The following is a 17,013-nucleotide window of genomic DNA, read 5'->3' on the forward strand; positions in this document are numbered from 1 at the left end:
AAGCCCAGTGAGAATCTCATCATGCTGCTTGTGAAAAGTATAAAAGATGATGAGAGTTGCTCTCAATGTCAAGATGGACCTCACTGTACTTGGCATCAATTCTGTCACATCTTCACAGGTCGGCTCAACATTGAGGGCCTGGTCTACTCTGTATTGTTCTATGTTCTTGCCCATTCCTCAGGTTGTTCAGACCCTTGTGAGATTCTGCCCAGACATTTTGAGGCTGTGGCATTCATGTCTGGACTGAATAGTTAAGGTAGAATGTCAACATTCAGGATTAGATTTAATAGGTGGAAAAAGCAAAATATAACAAAAATAATTAACAAGCTGTTAAATGTAATTTGAACTATTGGCTTATGTAGGGACTAGATGTCAAAGAGAATAGTTGGACTAAATAATCTGCTTCTATGTTGTAGTTTTCATGTTTTTAATTTATTTCCTTCAAAAGAATATGTCCTTCAAAAAGTAGTTAAATAAAACTGATTAGAAACAGGAATGAAGGTTACTAACAGCTACAAGTTACACTGGTCAGATAGCTAATAAACAGAACTGCAATTCACGATATCCTGCAATGGTATTCTTACAATTAGATAACTTCCAATAGAATGAATTGTATACTGACTGTTTCAGTATAAAGTCTCTGGGACAAAGCAAATACAACGTGACTGGTGTGTTTGTCCACCTGTCTATGAAGACGGAAGGACTTGTTAATAAGGTGATGAAAAAGGCATATGGAACACTTGCCTTTATCACTTGAGCCATAGATTACAAAAGCAGGGAAATCATGCTGGAGTTGTATAGAACTTTGGTAAGACCATAGCTGGAGTATTTTATACAGTTTTGCTCACCACGTTATAGGAAGAATGTGTTTGTACTGAAGGGATTGCAGAGGAGATTCACCAAGACGCTGCCTGAGAAGGAAAATTTAAGGAGTGGCTTGGGTGGTTTTCATTGGAGCAGAGAAGCCTAAGGGGCAATCTGATTGAGGCGTACAAGACGATAAGGGTTATGGACAGAGTGGATAAGAAGCTGCTGATCCCTAGTTGGGATTAGTTATGACAGGATATGGGTTCAACGTGAGGGACAGGATGGGAGGTAGGAGGAAAATCTTCTTTACTCAGTGGGTTGTAATGGTCTGGAATGTGTTGCCTGAGGGTAGGGGAGGTGAGTTATCTCATATCCTTTAAAAATGAGCACTTATCATGTCATACATCTCAAGGCCATGGGCCAAGTGGTGGTCAGTGGGATTATGTTAAAGGTCAGGTGTTTCTCATGTGCCAGTGCAGACTAAATGGACTGAAGGACCTCTTCTGTGCTGTATCATTTTATGACTACAACATCAGACTAATAACCTGAGTTTGCTAATAACAGCAAGTGCAAGGAACTCATGGATTAATTGTCATTAAGGTCAAGCTTATCCACCTCTGAAATTTACTGTCACTTCATTAAGCTATCAGATCAAACATCTTCGGACGATGTCACTCTGTCCGGCCCCAAATTCTCATACTTTTGCAGTTTTGATTCTATCTGCCTTGATGTTCTTGTCTTGTCCTTAAGACCCACATTTTGCTGCCACAGTCCAATTGCCACTAAGCTACCAGATGCCCAATAACCACTCTTCATCCCCATGTTGGCTGATATTATTAACAAAGTCTCTGTTCAGATACTATCTCTCTTTTCTTTTAAATGATCTGCCCAAAAAGAAAAGCAACTTTTTGCAGTCCTTGCAAAATATTGCATATCTCCCTTTTCTCTTCAAAGTTCTTGAACATGTTGCCTTCTTCCAAATGTGTGTTAATCTTTCTAGGAACTCTACGTTTGAATTATTCTGATGAAGTTTCCACACTATCACAACACCAAAACAAATCTTACCAAACTCACAAATGATAAGTCTGTGCAATGAAACAATAAAAATATTCAAGATGAGCATTCAGACTCAGAACATGGATGCCTTTTATTTCTCCAGACTCCCTCTGCTGGTACAGGTGTACCAAGAACCTTAAGTCTCTTGTAGTGAATTCTCTTCCTGCTCCCACATAATTCCCTCCAAGGATCAATCCTTGGCCTCCCCCTTACTTGAAGGTTGTGCACTTGCAAACACTTTAACAAGGTGACATTTTGCACATTGTATGCATGCAAGTACATCTCGGATCCCAGCTTAGACCATTAGGTGGCCACATAATACCTAAAATCAGTGTATTGTATAGTCCAAATTTAGCCCCAAGAACAACATTATACCTTAGAGCATCTAAGTATTTGTCAGCATTTTAGAAATATTTTTAAGCAGAAATTTTCAATTAGCATAAGATTTAATCTCATTTTATATCTAGGTTCCACAAAACAACCCAACTAATAGTTACTTGTTTTTCAAGGCCCCACAGATACCATCAGGTGGAGTATTCCTCACAAAAATTACTACAATTTCCAAAGCTATATTATCTGAGGATTGAATACCAAACAGCACTACCTATTTTATTTGGCATCCAAGGCTGATATAGGGCCTCATTCCATGATGTCCTGAGCCAAGGTAGTTCTATTTTTGAAATAATTCAAGGTCAGTGATGCTGTTGGATATCAGCTTAGCTAAAACACTGTAAAATGTATGAAATTCTTGAATACTGGTACACGTTTTTATTAATCCTGGCCAGTTAATTGTTATATACTAATTCAGTTTCTGCTTTTGCTTGCTATTCGAGGCAAGAAAGTTAAAACAAAATGACGCAGCTTTGTGATATAAAAAATCATGACAAACAAAAAAGGCAGGTGGTTTCTCTCATTGTACCTTGGAGATGAGAAAGAATCTTAATTAGCAGGGTTGCACACTTGAACTCCAATGTCTTCCTACTTCTGTCAGAATTCAGCCCAAAGTAGGAAGCTCTTTGTTCAGACTTCCCATCCTGCCACTAATTAAGGTCTTTAACTGACAAATTAATGACCATTTAAGTGCCTCATCCTGCTGTTGCGAGTGTTAACCCATTGGAGGGTGGGTTAGTATATCGATATGTGGCTTGCTGTGTTCTCCATTGAAAGGTCTTTTGTTGAAGGGCACACTCATTAGATAGAGAGGAACCCACTGTGATCCACCCATGTCTTGCCACTGACTCCACTACACATACCTTCCCACTCCCCTACCCAGTCTTGATATTACTTACCTGTGGTCTGGGTTATTCCTCGATCCTATTTGCTATTGTCTTTTCCTATTGTCATTCCAGCAGCAGCCACCGCCCTCTCTAGTGACACAGACCATTCAAAAGAGCTACTGGCAGCTGGTCGTCAAGCACCCCTTAGAAGGTAAGACTTCTGCTTCCTGAATCCTTAATCCTGCAAAAGAACTTCCAGTGTCCTGTTACTTGCCTGAGCAACACTTAATAACAGCAGTTATTACCTCCTTAAGAAGGTAATATGGTATTCCCAGTCAATCTCCAGTTCAACAGTTCAGACTCCAAAGACCCCCTGAAATACATGCAGTTCAGTCTTTTGGTCCTAAGTGAATTCAGTACCAGCTTAATAATTCTCAAAAAAATGTCATATACTTCATATTACTTTTCTCATCCTGACACAATCTCTGATAAAACCTTGAGGTATGTGTTGTCTGTTACTCATTGATGGTTTTTCAGACCGTGTAAAATAATGAAAATAGAATCGTATGATTCCTTCTCAAAAGCTGAACTCAACAGTCCATGGATTTGCCAGTCAGGCTCTGGTATCGATGAGAAAGTTAATTTTGAGATGGCAGATCATACAAGGATGTGCGCTTCTTGTTAAAGATCATCAAATCAAACATTTAAACAAGTGCATTATTTCAATATGGTCTGTCATTGTGTGACCAGGCCCACTCATTTGTGAGAGACACCCTGAACCAGGTGCCAGGCAGAGGAAAACCTCTTTGTTAAGAGGGCAGAAAGTGGGATTCCTGGCGACTGCTGGTGGTATGGCAATTAGACTCCTTGCCAATTTGGCTCAGTGATGAGTCAACTGACACCCATTTTTTTTCTGGGTCATACAAGTTTCTTCTGCCTTGAGAATGCAGCCCAGTGAACTCTGTTTGGTGTGCAACTGACCTCCCAGAGGACACTCTCATTATCACGCAATGTGATGAAGGGACCTGGCCTTGGGAAAGGGAGTGTTATATTGAAAGCCTCCCTTAGCTTTGCTTCCAATCCATCAGCCATACATCCTTACCACCTGCAACTGTCTTAAGCAGGTGTGTAACTCGAAGCTCAGGAAAGAGTCAAGAGTGACACCTAGCTAGTTTTAACCACTGGGTCTCATTTTAAAATTTGAATTCAGTCTCCCACCTGATGCTGATGGGAATGTATAAAGGCAGGATACAGAGAGGGAACTAATTGCCGTAGAGGCCCAGACTGATGGTCTCACCTAATGGTGACATGGAGAGGGGGCGGGATGGACTGCAGGTGGGAGACTGTAAAAAGTCTTCATTGAGGAGTAGTTTATCAGCTGGAATTTGATGCTTTTGGAGCAGCAAGCAGCAAGTCTTCATTAAAGTCACCCCAAGGTGTCAATGTTACTGGTCTGTGACTTTTAAATTTACATTAGGCCATGACAGCCTGCAGGTGACTTCAAAGTTGGTGAAAATAGAATGTCTTTAAATAAGACCAGTGTGGTCTCAAACAGATCAAAGGACTTGGTTGTTTGTTCTCTCTCCTATTCACTGTTCCTGTTGGGTAGAGTGTAATGCTGAGGGTTAAAATTGACCCTGTGCATTTTTAGTTAGGCAACTTTTAAATGATCAGGATTTAATGTGTAAATTATTTGATCAGTTGAAGCAATTGATCCCATCTTGTAGAAAGCACTCTGTGGAAAGTAACAGACTTTTTAAATAACTTGGAGTAATGACTTCCCAGTCTAGGTTCTTTTGTTCAGTAAGTTATTTTTGCTGTTCAGTGTACTATTTTAATGGATGAGCTATATCCAAATAAGCAGCTGGACAGCATATTCAGTCAATACACTCCCCTTCAAATTTACATTAGACAGAGCAAAACTATTGCAGGAGTTCTTCTTTTTATTGAGAAACTTTGGAGAAGGGCCCAAACCTAACATGTCATGAACTAAAGTGCAGCAATTTAGTGCTAACTAATATGATTTTCAAGTATATATGTGCAGAATAACTTCAAAAAGCTGGGTTCAAACCCCCATTCTGGCTCCTGTAGTTCTTTGGTCCTGTTTTGCCTTGCCCCATTGTCATATGGCATCAGCCATGGTTAGCAACCCTCAAACAAGGAGGATCCTACACAGAGAAAGAAATGGGGACAAAGATCGATGGAAATAATGAGGTTATTTTAACCTAATGCATCTTGAAAACATTTGTGTTTTGCTGGTCAGAGCTTAAGCAGATTTTTTAAAATGCCACCTCATAATCAAAAATGAGCACGGATAGTTGGCTCATTATCATTGGTATCCATTTCACTGGCCTTGATTAATCTGCAAAAACAATATCTTTGTATGATACAGAACGTGCAAGTAGTTTCACTGGGCTGATAACAAGGTGCTGACAGACAAGTTGAAGCTTGGATTCTGAAACTTCACTCTCCTGTGCATTGTCTCATCTTCTCCATGTTCAGTTAATCCTCACAGCTAGATTTAACTTCTCTAGGCAGCCCAGATTATTGCTTCTGATTTTACTCTACCTGAAAGCTTTGTCTCTGTTTTATTAATCCTAACTTCTGATTTGTACTTCATCTGATTGCCACCCTCTATATAATGCCTCTGAGAATGTTAAAGATGTGCCTCAGGCATTTATGAATTGTTGATAATAAGCTACAAGAGATTTCTTTTATCCTACTGTACTGGACAATACTTTTAGGATTTGCTTCCGTTACTTTCCAATTAATTTTGAATAGATCCCTTGTTATCTCAAACGAGGAGCTTGTTTTCAAAGCATTTTGAAGAAGGCACTAAAATAATTGTTTAAAAGTATCCCGAAATAGAAACTTGCATTGTTAACATCTTCAACAGAATCCATTATGTTTTGTGCAGATAAGTACTTAATTTTAGCTCCTTTCCCATTTCGTCTCAATGCCTTCATTGCTCTTATTCCTGAGCTTTTTATTTTCATCTATACAGCTATAAATGTGGATTCAGTGCCGTCTAGTGGAAACATATGGAAGTGAAACTCTATATTAGCTTTTTATAATCTGCAAGTCCAGGCAATACAGGTATAGATTTTGTAAAATAAACTAATATGGTTGTACAAAATTCTTGTACTTGCTAAATTACAAAACAAGCATTGGATTCTGTCTAGAAAAGCTTTGTCTTTTATTGGCAAAGTTGAGAGTAAAATATGTTTGGAAAATAGTTTAGATTTTCCTAGTTGAAAACCCCTTGCACAAATGTTTAGATCTAGAATAAAATAACACAAAGGAAAATTAGCAGTATTGAAACAGTGATGATTAATTTTGTACTTTTTCTTACACTACTTGCTTTGAATTTTAAAAGCAATATCTCATGAATGTGTAAATCATGAAAACTACTCCAAACATTTTGGATCGGCATCTTTTACCATGTAGATTGCTTCATACTGTACGATTTGTCATACATTTTCAAGTAAAACTTCCACCAGATGAAATTACATATGACATTGAGTTATACAGTTTGAGCTGGAAAACAAATTTTAAAATCATCAGAACTAGTCAGTTTTACAACTATTCTTGCCCATTTTTTTCCAGTTTATTTACAACATTTACAACTCTATCAATTGTAAACTGTAAGCATTTGTTTCATATTATAGTGGAATCATAATCACACGTGGTGATGATGTCAAGTCCTAAATCTAATGGAAATTACAACTGATTGCATATTCTTCCACGTTAGACTCTGGACAAAAGAAATACCTGTTTATAGTCACCAGAATTTATTGAAAGCTATAGTTCCTGGATTGTAATAGCATTTGAAAGATCAAAGTCTTGGGTGAATTTTCATGTTTGGTTGTCATTGGTCTTCAAATTCTGAAATATCATTTGAGATATTGTTGGACCCTTTTTGTTACCTTGAATAGCTTTATTATTGTCCTTGTATAGTTTCAGATAACAGCTAGGTTCAAATTTATTGCTGTACTTTGATATATCTGAAGAGAAAGTCGTTGGAAGGAGGTATTGGCCTCATACAGGTTTGGAAACCTATGGCAAATTTGCTTATGCCCCAAACAGGGGAAAATATACCTTGTTTACATGACAACATTTCCAATTTCAAGATCATCTCAATACTGAGAATGATTCATGTGAAAATTTTTTTTTTTAAAGACAGCAATTTTGTCTTGTTATTTGAGTACCTCAGGAGGTGGTCTGACGATGAAATAAAGCAAAGTGCGCAAAAAAAATGTTCAGGAAGAAAATGCAGTCACTCCAAAGTGCACTATGGAACAATCATTGTTGTGGTTCTGTTCGCCAAGCTGGGAATTTGTGTTGCAGATCAGTCATATATAGATTTCATGTACTATATACCACAAAGCTGTTGTAGTGTTACTATACATCAATTTTTTTGATGGATTGATTTGAAGTAATGTCAGACAAAATAATTCAAACCTACAATTATAGAATTAACTATTAGACTTTTTAAATTTCTCCATAAAATATATTTATAGAATCAAGTGTATCCACTGATTCTTCTCTTGTCTCTCAGTTGTCTCGGGCCAAATTTTCTCATGTAAACCTTTACAGCTGTTAAGGAAGGTGATTTAGATGAATGATTTCTCATTGGCTGGGATTATTATGAATAGATGGAATGCATCTGGGATAATACCATTTTCTCCTTTATTTTATGATGCTTCACTGAAATAATAACTAGCAAATTACAACCAATTATGCAAAAGCTTAATACACAATAAGGAATAAAGATACAAATAAAGATACAATAAGGAATAAAGTTGCAACAGTAAAATAATGGAGCATTTAAGGGTTTGAACTGCACTAAATGGTCAGGAACCCTGAATTTTCCAAAGATTTGTAAGAGTGTCAGTTTCAGAGAACTTCATGAAGGCTTTCACTCTGAGTGCTGATAGGTTTTCTCATGCAATTTCATTCTTTTCACCCCATTAAGTGTGTACATTGCCTCCACAATGCCACCCTCCATGCAATCTTGTACTTAGCAGTGGCAGAGGTGCCATAACCTTCACACCAAAAGAGCCATTTGAACCTCAGATGTATACCATTTTGAATGCTTCCAGCCTGATCTAAGGTAGGCATCTGGAGTAATGACTGCTCCCCTTAGACACTTGGTCATTTAGTTGAAGCACATGCAGCATATTTGCTATGTAAGCTGGCTGTAAGTGTGGCTCTGATGCAGTATAATGTCACACACTAGCATACACACCCCCTTGACTATTCATTGCTGATAAACATGACAAACTGCCTGGCTTTCCATCTGCGGTAAAATGCAAATCAAGATAGAAATGCTGCGAGCATCCAAATAAATAAATAAGGTTTTTTGAGCTCTTAATTGTAGTATTGTGGTGCTGAATTATATTAAAGTTAGCCTGCCATGATAAGATGGTGAAGCCAGTGCTTTGCTGATGCTCACCTCCATGGATAAAGGGTGCAGGCGGTTGCTGCCAATAGAAAGTTCCTGTGATTGCTGACTAAAGTGGATTCCCAGAGAAGACATCAGTGGCCTATAGCCCACAGATAACCCCTCTGATGTCATGAATTGGTACCACCTAATTTCTTCCTGCTCCCTAGGAAAGTAGAAACTTGCATGTAAATAAGTGTGACTTCATAACAATGAGATGTTAATGCATGCAAATAAACCCCTCTCCACTCACTAGTAAGATTCTCATCCAATCGTCACATTATTTTGTGGAAAATTGAACTATTTGTCTTAGTGTCCAGAATCTCATTTTTCGTTTCTTACTGTATTATCCAAACTACCTTGCCATTGTCCATGCCATTCAAATGCTTATCATTGTTACGTTACTTTCAGCTACTGCTCAGTTTTTTTTATTCAGTGTATAAGATTTTGATATGATACTTCCCTTTCACTTTTTATTTGCATGGTACTGATGATTGCCCAAAATCCAAAATATAATCAGAACTTCAAAGAAAAGTTCTTTGCCTGGGATATTTTCTCTAAAATGTGAAACCTGGGTTGGGAAAGTGATGAAGGGCTTTTGCCCGAAACGTCGATTTCGAAGCTTTTCGGATGCTGCCTGAATTGCTGTGCTCTTCCAGCACCACTGATCCAAAGTAAAATTTGGCCTATTAAACCCAAGTCAACCTAGCACATTGATTTAATTTGATATTAATCTGCAGGAATGTTTGAATGTAACTAATTTCATAGTTGTTTTAGGAATGAATATTTGCATAATCCTTTGCATCCAGTGTCAGGCTGGAATAGCACAAATTATATAGACAGTGAAGCTCCTTTGATGTTGTGAGAAACTCAGAAGATCACCTCATGACATCGCAGCTTTAATTTCATTTCTCAAAAATAATCATCCCTGTAGATCTCACCACTGACAACTTTCCTGACATTTTAGACATTTGTTTCTTCTGAATTTTGAACCACTGGAAAACTAGCTTGAGACAATTCAAATTCATTGATTCAAGGACCCTTACTGCCTTACAGAAGGAAAATAAACTTCCACTCCATATATGTACTTTGATTTTAGACATTGGTCATTCATACAAAAGATTATGTTCAATCACATGTGTTTATGTCAAATGCAAGCACAGAAATATTTTGCAGTAGTGGGATGGTAAAAGTATCTGGCCATATGTCTCATTATAAGAAGTCTGTGCAATTAGGAATTCACCTTCCTCTTTATGTATAAAAGGCTTGGAATCATTGCCTTTATTGAAGGATCTAATAAACCTGTCAAAATGGAAATGATTTTTTGACAGCTGTTCAAAGTTCTGCTCTCCAAGTGATAAAACACTTGGGTTTTCCTTCAGCCAATAATAGGGCACACAAGTAATTAATTTGTCACTAGCTTTTACGTAACAGTGTGGATGGATATTTTAATAATGATATGTTGCCCACAGGCCTTCTAAAATGTGTGGCCACTAATTTCACACACCACCAGTCTGTTATGGACCTGGTTTTAGCTGGTGGTGTCATATTTCAGCACAGCCGAGATTTCAGCAAAAAGTGAACTTTTGCTATGTAATCATCTAGTTTAAAATATTACATCAGCAGTCTATAGGACATGTTTAATAAATCCATATGGACCTGTGAGACTTATATGCATACTTGGCATATGCTGCAGGCAGATGGCAGCAGCATTATCAGACGCAGCGTATGGTTTAATGAGCTCATTTCAATTTTTCAATTTCAAAATGTTTGCAGCCTTTTATGTTTTTTTGTTTTATCACACTAAAGCCCCTAAAATGCCCTAAAGATACTTTGCTGTTATGATTGTATTCCAGCTGGGATCTAGTTTTGTCAGAAATGCTTACCAAGAGAATCATTTTATATATAATTTTTCAGCCATAATCAATGTAGTTTTTCAGTCCAGTTCACAACAGCTGAAGCATAAAGCAAAATGTTGTTCACAGTGGTTTGGTGCAGCTGTTTGATAACTACATCAGCTATCATTTGTAAAGCTGTTAGAACAATTCACTGATGAATACTCAAGTGCATGACATTGCTCAGCTTTTCCATTTTGTTGTCAAAGTTCATTGGTATTGCAGATTTCTTTTTGAGAAAGGCAGCAAACTATTTGCTTGCTGCCTGCATTATCCAAAATGCTCTTAACAAGGAACTATATACAATCTGACAACTTTTGGAAAAGTCTTGCATCTAAGTTGGTGCTGTGCAATTACAAAGTTAATTAGTGGTAGTTTGTTATGCTTCACTAACGTTAAAATTTGTACTCGTCTGTTGTCAGTTAGTACCTGAAAGAGTTAATTCTCATCACAGTATAAGCTCCACCCATCAGGATAGAAAGGACTGCTCCTAGGGGAAGCAATAATTCTGTTTTAATTTAGTTTAAGTTTACTGCTGATCCTATGTTGCTATTAGTCATGTGTATTTGCTCTTAAGTATATCCTAAGACCTCACATAGAACTCTCATGAAACTCAGATGCAACAAAACTAGCTATTATGTACCAAGTAACCTACTTATTTAGTATTTCAAGAGTGAGCCTCAGTTCTGCCAAAGACTTCCCCAGTCGGTATTAGTAACTTAGACTAATGCAATAAAAAGGATTGGTTGCTATGAACCTAGCCACAGCATTTCAGATGGTTTCAGCATACACAACCACACAGATAAAAACAATTGCTTTATGGATTTATTATGACAGGCCTTCCACATCAGAGATTAGATTAGATTAGACTACTTACAGTGTGGAAACAGGCCCTTCGGCCCAACAAGTTCACACTGCCTCGCCGAAGCGCAACCCACCCATACCCCTACATTTACCCCTTACCTAACACTACGGGCAATTTAGCATGGCCAATTCACCTGACCTGCACATCTTTGGACTGTGGGAGGAAACAGGAGCACCCGGAGGAAACCCACGCAGACCCGGGGAGAACGTGCAAACTCCACACAGTCAGTCGCCTGAGGCAGGAATTGAACCTGGGTCTCTGGCACTGTGAGGCAGCAGTGCTAACCACTGTGCCACCGTGCCGCCCACAAGAGGTAAGGACACTACTACTGTGCCACAAGACCGTCTTACAAAGAAATCCTAAACCTTATCTCTTGATTGTGCATATGATGTCATTGGACCAGAGTGAATAAAAGTTTAGAATTAGTTATAATAATTAGTGTATTCAATGGCACCACTTATTGGACACATAATTTTAAGGGGTGGCACGACTATCATCAAAAGTGCATAAAGTAATTGTTGTTACCCAATTCTAACTGTTCACTGAAACTGGATTGATGTACTGCTATCATACATTGATTGTATATCATGACTTTTATTCATTTCACTACTATAACATGGATTAATTTCACCCTTATTTCCAAGATATAAATTACAGCTATAGTATGACAGATATCTTTGAAAATAAACAATATTTTATTCAACAACTTTGAAAACAAATGATTCTACTTCTGGGAGATCAAGAAGTCAAGAAGCAATAATTGCAGAAAATGGTTAAGGTTTTGTTGAGTGAGCCAATTCTTGACATTGGGAGCATCTACTGTGTGGAATCATATAGGGCCCTCAATGGTGTGGATTATGGTGAATCACGTGAGATGTCCAATGAGGTCTTTGTTGACATTGGGAGCAACAAGCTGCATTTCTAACTAAATTCTGGATGTTGAGATGAGATTATCACTAAGTGGTGGCAAGATGCCTAATAATGGGAATTACTGATTGTTTAAATCCTCAACAACTGCATGTCTCACCTCATTAATGTATAGCTTCCTGTCTGATCACTTGCCACAACAAAACTAGATGTTAAGAATTCCTGATGTGGAAGCAGAGTGGGTATTTGGTAGCTCAGTTTGACCCGTGCTTCTTTGGACTGCTATATTGGACATCCAACAACAACATCTCAGAGCAGGCTCCAGGTTATCTGCCATACTCACCCCCGTCCAGGGCCACTGTCATACAACATATGACAGCCTTTCAGAACACTCATATCATCTGTCTGATCCACTTACAAGGTACATAAAATCATACAGCACAGAAACAGATCTTTTAGTCAAACTCATTCATAATAACCAAGTTCTCCAAATTAAACTACTTCTGCAAATTAAAGCTGCAGTTTGGGAAGCACTGTCAACTAGCATTGTTGCAAGGATATATTGTGTGCAGGAACTAGTACCCAGCTCACAGTTTGAACTGGGTAGCATCTCAGGGCTACTCGCTTGCTACCTTAGTGTTCAGGCACCTTGAGCACACCGGGATACTCACAATATCACTGTTTTACCTTCTTGTGCTTTGCCTCTTCCCCACCTTTTCCCACCCCTGACACTGCCAGACCCACCAGGTTCATGTTCTTCTGTCTTGGCTTGCCATTTAGCACAGACAAAAAGCCAGGAAACTTGTTACGGTTGTCAATATTCCTTGTCCAACTCAAGTGTTACAACCTTCAGTCAGGGTGTCCTGGCACACTAATTCAAGGGTAATCTCCAATAACAGTCCATGGGGGTTAGGCAGGATCAGTCGACTACTCAGGATGGTCAGGATCCTCTTACCATCAAAAGAAACCAAATGTTGGGCCCCCACCACCCATCTTGGAACTTTCTGCCTAGTTGTGCACTGTGTTTTGCCTGGAGTAAGACAAAGGGAAGGATCATAGAACATAGAACATAGAACAATACAGCACAGAACAGGCCCTTCGGCCCACGATGTTGTGCCGAACATTTGTCCTAGCTTAAGCACCCATCCATGTACCTATCCAATTGCCGCTTAAAGGTCACCAAAGATTCTGACTCTACCACTCCCACAGGCAGCGCATTCCATGCCCCCACCACTCTCTGGGTAAAGAACCCACCCCTGACACCCTTTACCTTAAATTTATGTCCCCTTGTAACACTCTGTTGTACCCGGGGAAAAAGTTTCTGACTATCTACTCTATCTATTCCTCTGATCATCTTATAAACCTCTATCAAGTCACCCCTCATCCTTCGCCGTTCCAATGAGAAAAGGCCTAGCACTCTCAACCTATCCTCGTACAACCTATTCTCCATTCCAGGCAACATCCTGGTAAATCTTCTCTGCACCCTCTCCAAAGCTTCCACATCTTTCCTAAAGTGAGGCGACCAGAACTGCACACAGTACTCCAATGTGGCCTAATCAAAGTCCTGTACAGTTGCAACATCACTTCACGACTCTTGAATTCAATCCCTCTGCTAATGAACGCTAATACACCATAGGCCTTCTTACAAGCTCTATCCACCTGAGTAGCAACTTTCAAAGACCTATGAACATAGATCCCAAGATCCCTCTGTTCCTCCACCTCACTAAGAACCCTACCATTAACCCTGTATTCCGCATTTTTATTTGTCTTTCCAAAATGGACAACCTCACACTTGGCAGGGTTGAACTCCATCTGCCACTCCTCAGCCCAGCTCTGCATCATATCCAAGTCCCTTTGCAGCCGACAAGAGCCCTCCTCACTATCCACAACTCCACCAATCTTCGTATCATCTGCAAATTTACTGACCCACCCTTCGACTCCCTCATCCATAATAATTAATTCTTCTTTCTCCTTCAGATTTTTTCATGGTATTTGGGATTACTGCAAAGCTGGTTAATAAATTCTTTAATTTATTCATGAGGATTAGAGTTAGAGTGACTGGGGAAGATGTTGCACACAATAGTGAGAATGGTAGAATCTTTGTATCATCTGCAAATTTACTGACCCACCCTTCGACTCCCTCATCCAAGTCATTAATAAAAATTACAAACAGCAGAGGACCCAGAACTGATCCCTGCGGAACTCCACTTGTAACTGGGCTCCAGGCTGAATATTTGCCATCTACCACCACTCTCTGACTTCAACCGGTTAGCCAGTTTTCTATCCAATTGGCCAAATTTCCCTCTATCCCATGCCTCCTGACTTTCCGCATAAGCCTACCATGGGGAACCTTATCAAATGCCTTACTAAGTAAGGTAAAAGTGAGTGGTGCAGCTGTTGGTGCTTGTGCTCACAAGGTAATGTGCTAAGATGGCCCAAGCGAGTGAGTTGGCAGCACAGAGGCCATTTAGGGTTAGAATTGTTCGTGATTGGGGTGGTTAAATGTGTGTGAGGAAAGGTAGTGGCAGAGTGTGACCCTTGGTGAGAAGTGGGTGCAATTGCAAAAATATAATACGTGTGAACCTTCAGAAAGAAGATGTTGGATCTTGTTCTGGCAGCTCTAAGAAGCTCATTGACCTCCTTCCTATATTGCTGGGTATTCCTCCAAACAGTAAGACTGCACTGCAAGCTTGGACCAGGGTCTGATACTGTGACCTCCTCTTCTGCTCTTGGGGGAAGAGGCCATCCGTCCTCTGCACCATCCCATGCATCAAGACCTTTTGTCCCTTCTTCAAAGCAGAGCACTGATTTCCCCTTCTTTGCCAAGGCTCAGGAACCATGCAGAGCAGCTCCGGACAAAAGGAGCTTGTCTGGCTGTGCAACAGCCTTTTAGAGATTATGTGTAAAACACAGATACCAATCCAACCAGGATCATCTCAGCACAGGCAGAGATGGTGATGGAACTAAGGTGATGGAAGAACCAGGCTAGCAGTAAGCAGGAGCATCACCAAAGGAGTACAGTAGGTGATTAATGAGGCAAATTTGGAATGTTCACACTTGAAATCACATTCGGCCCCGCAGAGAGAAACCTTCCATGAAACTTAACAAAACTAACTCAGCAAAAATATCATAAGGTTCAGCCCCTTTCTTTTAATCCTTTTTCAAAGCCCATGAACGTCCTTTTATCTTTTGAAGACATTAAACCATATAGCTTATCACTGGGCTTCAAAGTCCTGTTTGAGATGGATATAAAAGTTAGGTCGGACTATGAGAATCCTGAATGTTGACTGTGTCTGAGGTTGACCCATATATTCCATTTGCAAACAATTTGAGATAGGCACCAATTGATCAAAATATTCACTATGTAATGATGTCCTTTCTCTGAAGTATCTGCATTAACAGACACCAGACTGAACATTGTCCGTTTCCAGAATTTAGGAAGAAATTCGTCCTTTGATTGTCCTTTGAAAATAATTTGCCATGTTAGAACTTTTGCAGCAACACTATTTTCAAAAGTTTTTACTGAATAGGTGACTACTTAAAAACTGAGAGTTTTTTAGCTTTGCAAAATCTGTGTCAGAGAAGGGAAAGGTTGACTTAATTTCACTGGATGTCTGCCAGAAAGAAAAGGTTTGAAAAGAACAAATCCTGGCATAGCATATTCTGCCAGCAAAGCTAAAGTTCAGCCCATACTGAGCTTTGTTATGTGAGCTGGATATAGGCCAGCGTCTGAACAATCCTTTTGTAAATATTACTAAATGCAAGAAGGGTCAAAGCTATTATTTTTTGCTGTATGGTAACAAAAATAAATGAATGTCATGACAGATGCAGCCAAATGCTAGAAATTTGTTCACAGAACTGGTTTGAATGTGTATTGTTATTTGTTTTTGATGGGCCAATTATAGTTGAAGTTTCTTTAGGAATATTGTTACACTACATAACATTGAATAGAAAGTCACAGGTCAGTAGACCATAGTAAATTGATGGTTTTGCATTGTTGTCTATCAGTTGACGACAGTGCTCTGTATAGGTTTGTATGTACTGAGCTCTGTTCACTGGTTCAACGTTTAAAAGAACTTAACTATTCTATTGGTTGTCAACTCGTATTGAATTGTGAAAAGACCCCACTTTGTGGTCAAGTGAACGACAGATATGTTTCAACTTACCTTCACAATTAGAGATATTTTCCTAATCAACTTGCTCAGAGAAGATATAACACACTTCTGGAGTAGGTAAGACTTGAACCTGGGTTTGCTAGGTCAGGGATAGACACATTATCTCTGTGCCAAATTGATTCTAATTTTTTAACTATAGTTTTGGGCATTTGATGCCAAGATACTGTGTGACTCTCAGCCTTAGTTGATCCCACAACATTGTATCCCATTTGCCTCATTGAGAAGCTAAAACAACTTTGCATCATTATGAATTGTATAAAATATCTGGCTTACGAAATGCTTAATTTGCTGACAAAATATTGCTGCTTTTAATTGCTGGGATTGTGTTGGGAAAACAGAGTTAAGGTTAACCCTAATAACAGCCACTTCTAAATGAGTATCTGGTGTGAAATATTTAACGTGCATGAAGACAAGATAAATGAAGTAATACAACAGACCTAAGGAATCTAGTTTAGATTACTTACAGTGTGGAAACTGGCCCTTCGGCCCAACAATTCCACACCAACCCTCTGAAGAGCAACCCACCCAGACCCATTCCTCTACATTTACCCCTTCACCTAACACTACAGGCAATTTAGCATGTCCAATTCACCTAACCTGTACATTTTTGGTCTGTGGGAGGAAACCGGAGCACCCGGAAGAAACCCATGCAGACACGGGGAGAATGTGCAAACTCCACACTGACAGT

At 39.2% G+C, this 17,013-nt stretch overlaps 1 long non-coding RNA gene across 1 annotated transcript in view; it reads left to right on the top strand.

Annotated features, from left to right (window-relative positions):
• Nucleotides 1-16,206: 16,206 nt before the first annotated feature.
• LOC122559069 (uncharacterized) overlaps nt 16,207-17,013 on the top strand; it is a 70,924-nt gene continuing 70,117 nt past the window's right edge. The window contains exon 1 of the long non-coding RNA XR_006314329.2: nt 16,207-16,382. This is a non-coding gene — a long non-coding RNA (uncharacterized LOC122559069). The remainder of the gene's footprint in view (nt 16,383-17,013) is intronic.

Source organism: Chiloscyllium plagiosum, unplaced genomic scaffold, assembly GCF_037043375.1.
Source record: "Chiloscyllium plagiosum isolate Xiang-an unplaced genomic scaffold, Cpla_swu_hap1 HiC_scaffold_14, whole genome shotgun sequence".
In the NCBI taxonomy this organism is placed as follows: domain Eukaryota; kingdom Metazoa; phylum Chordata; class Chondrichthyes; order Orectolobiformes; family Hemiscylliidae; genus Chiloscyllium; species Chiloscyllium plagiosum.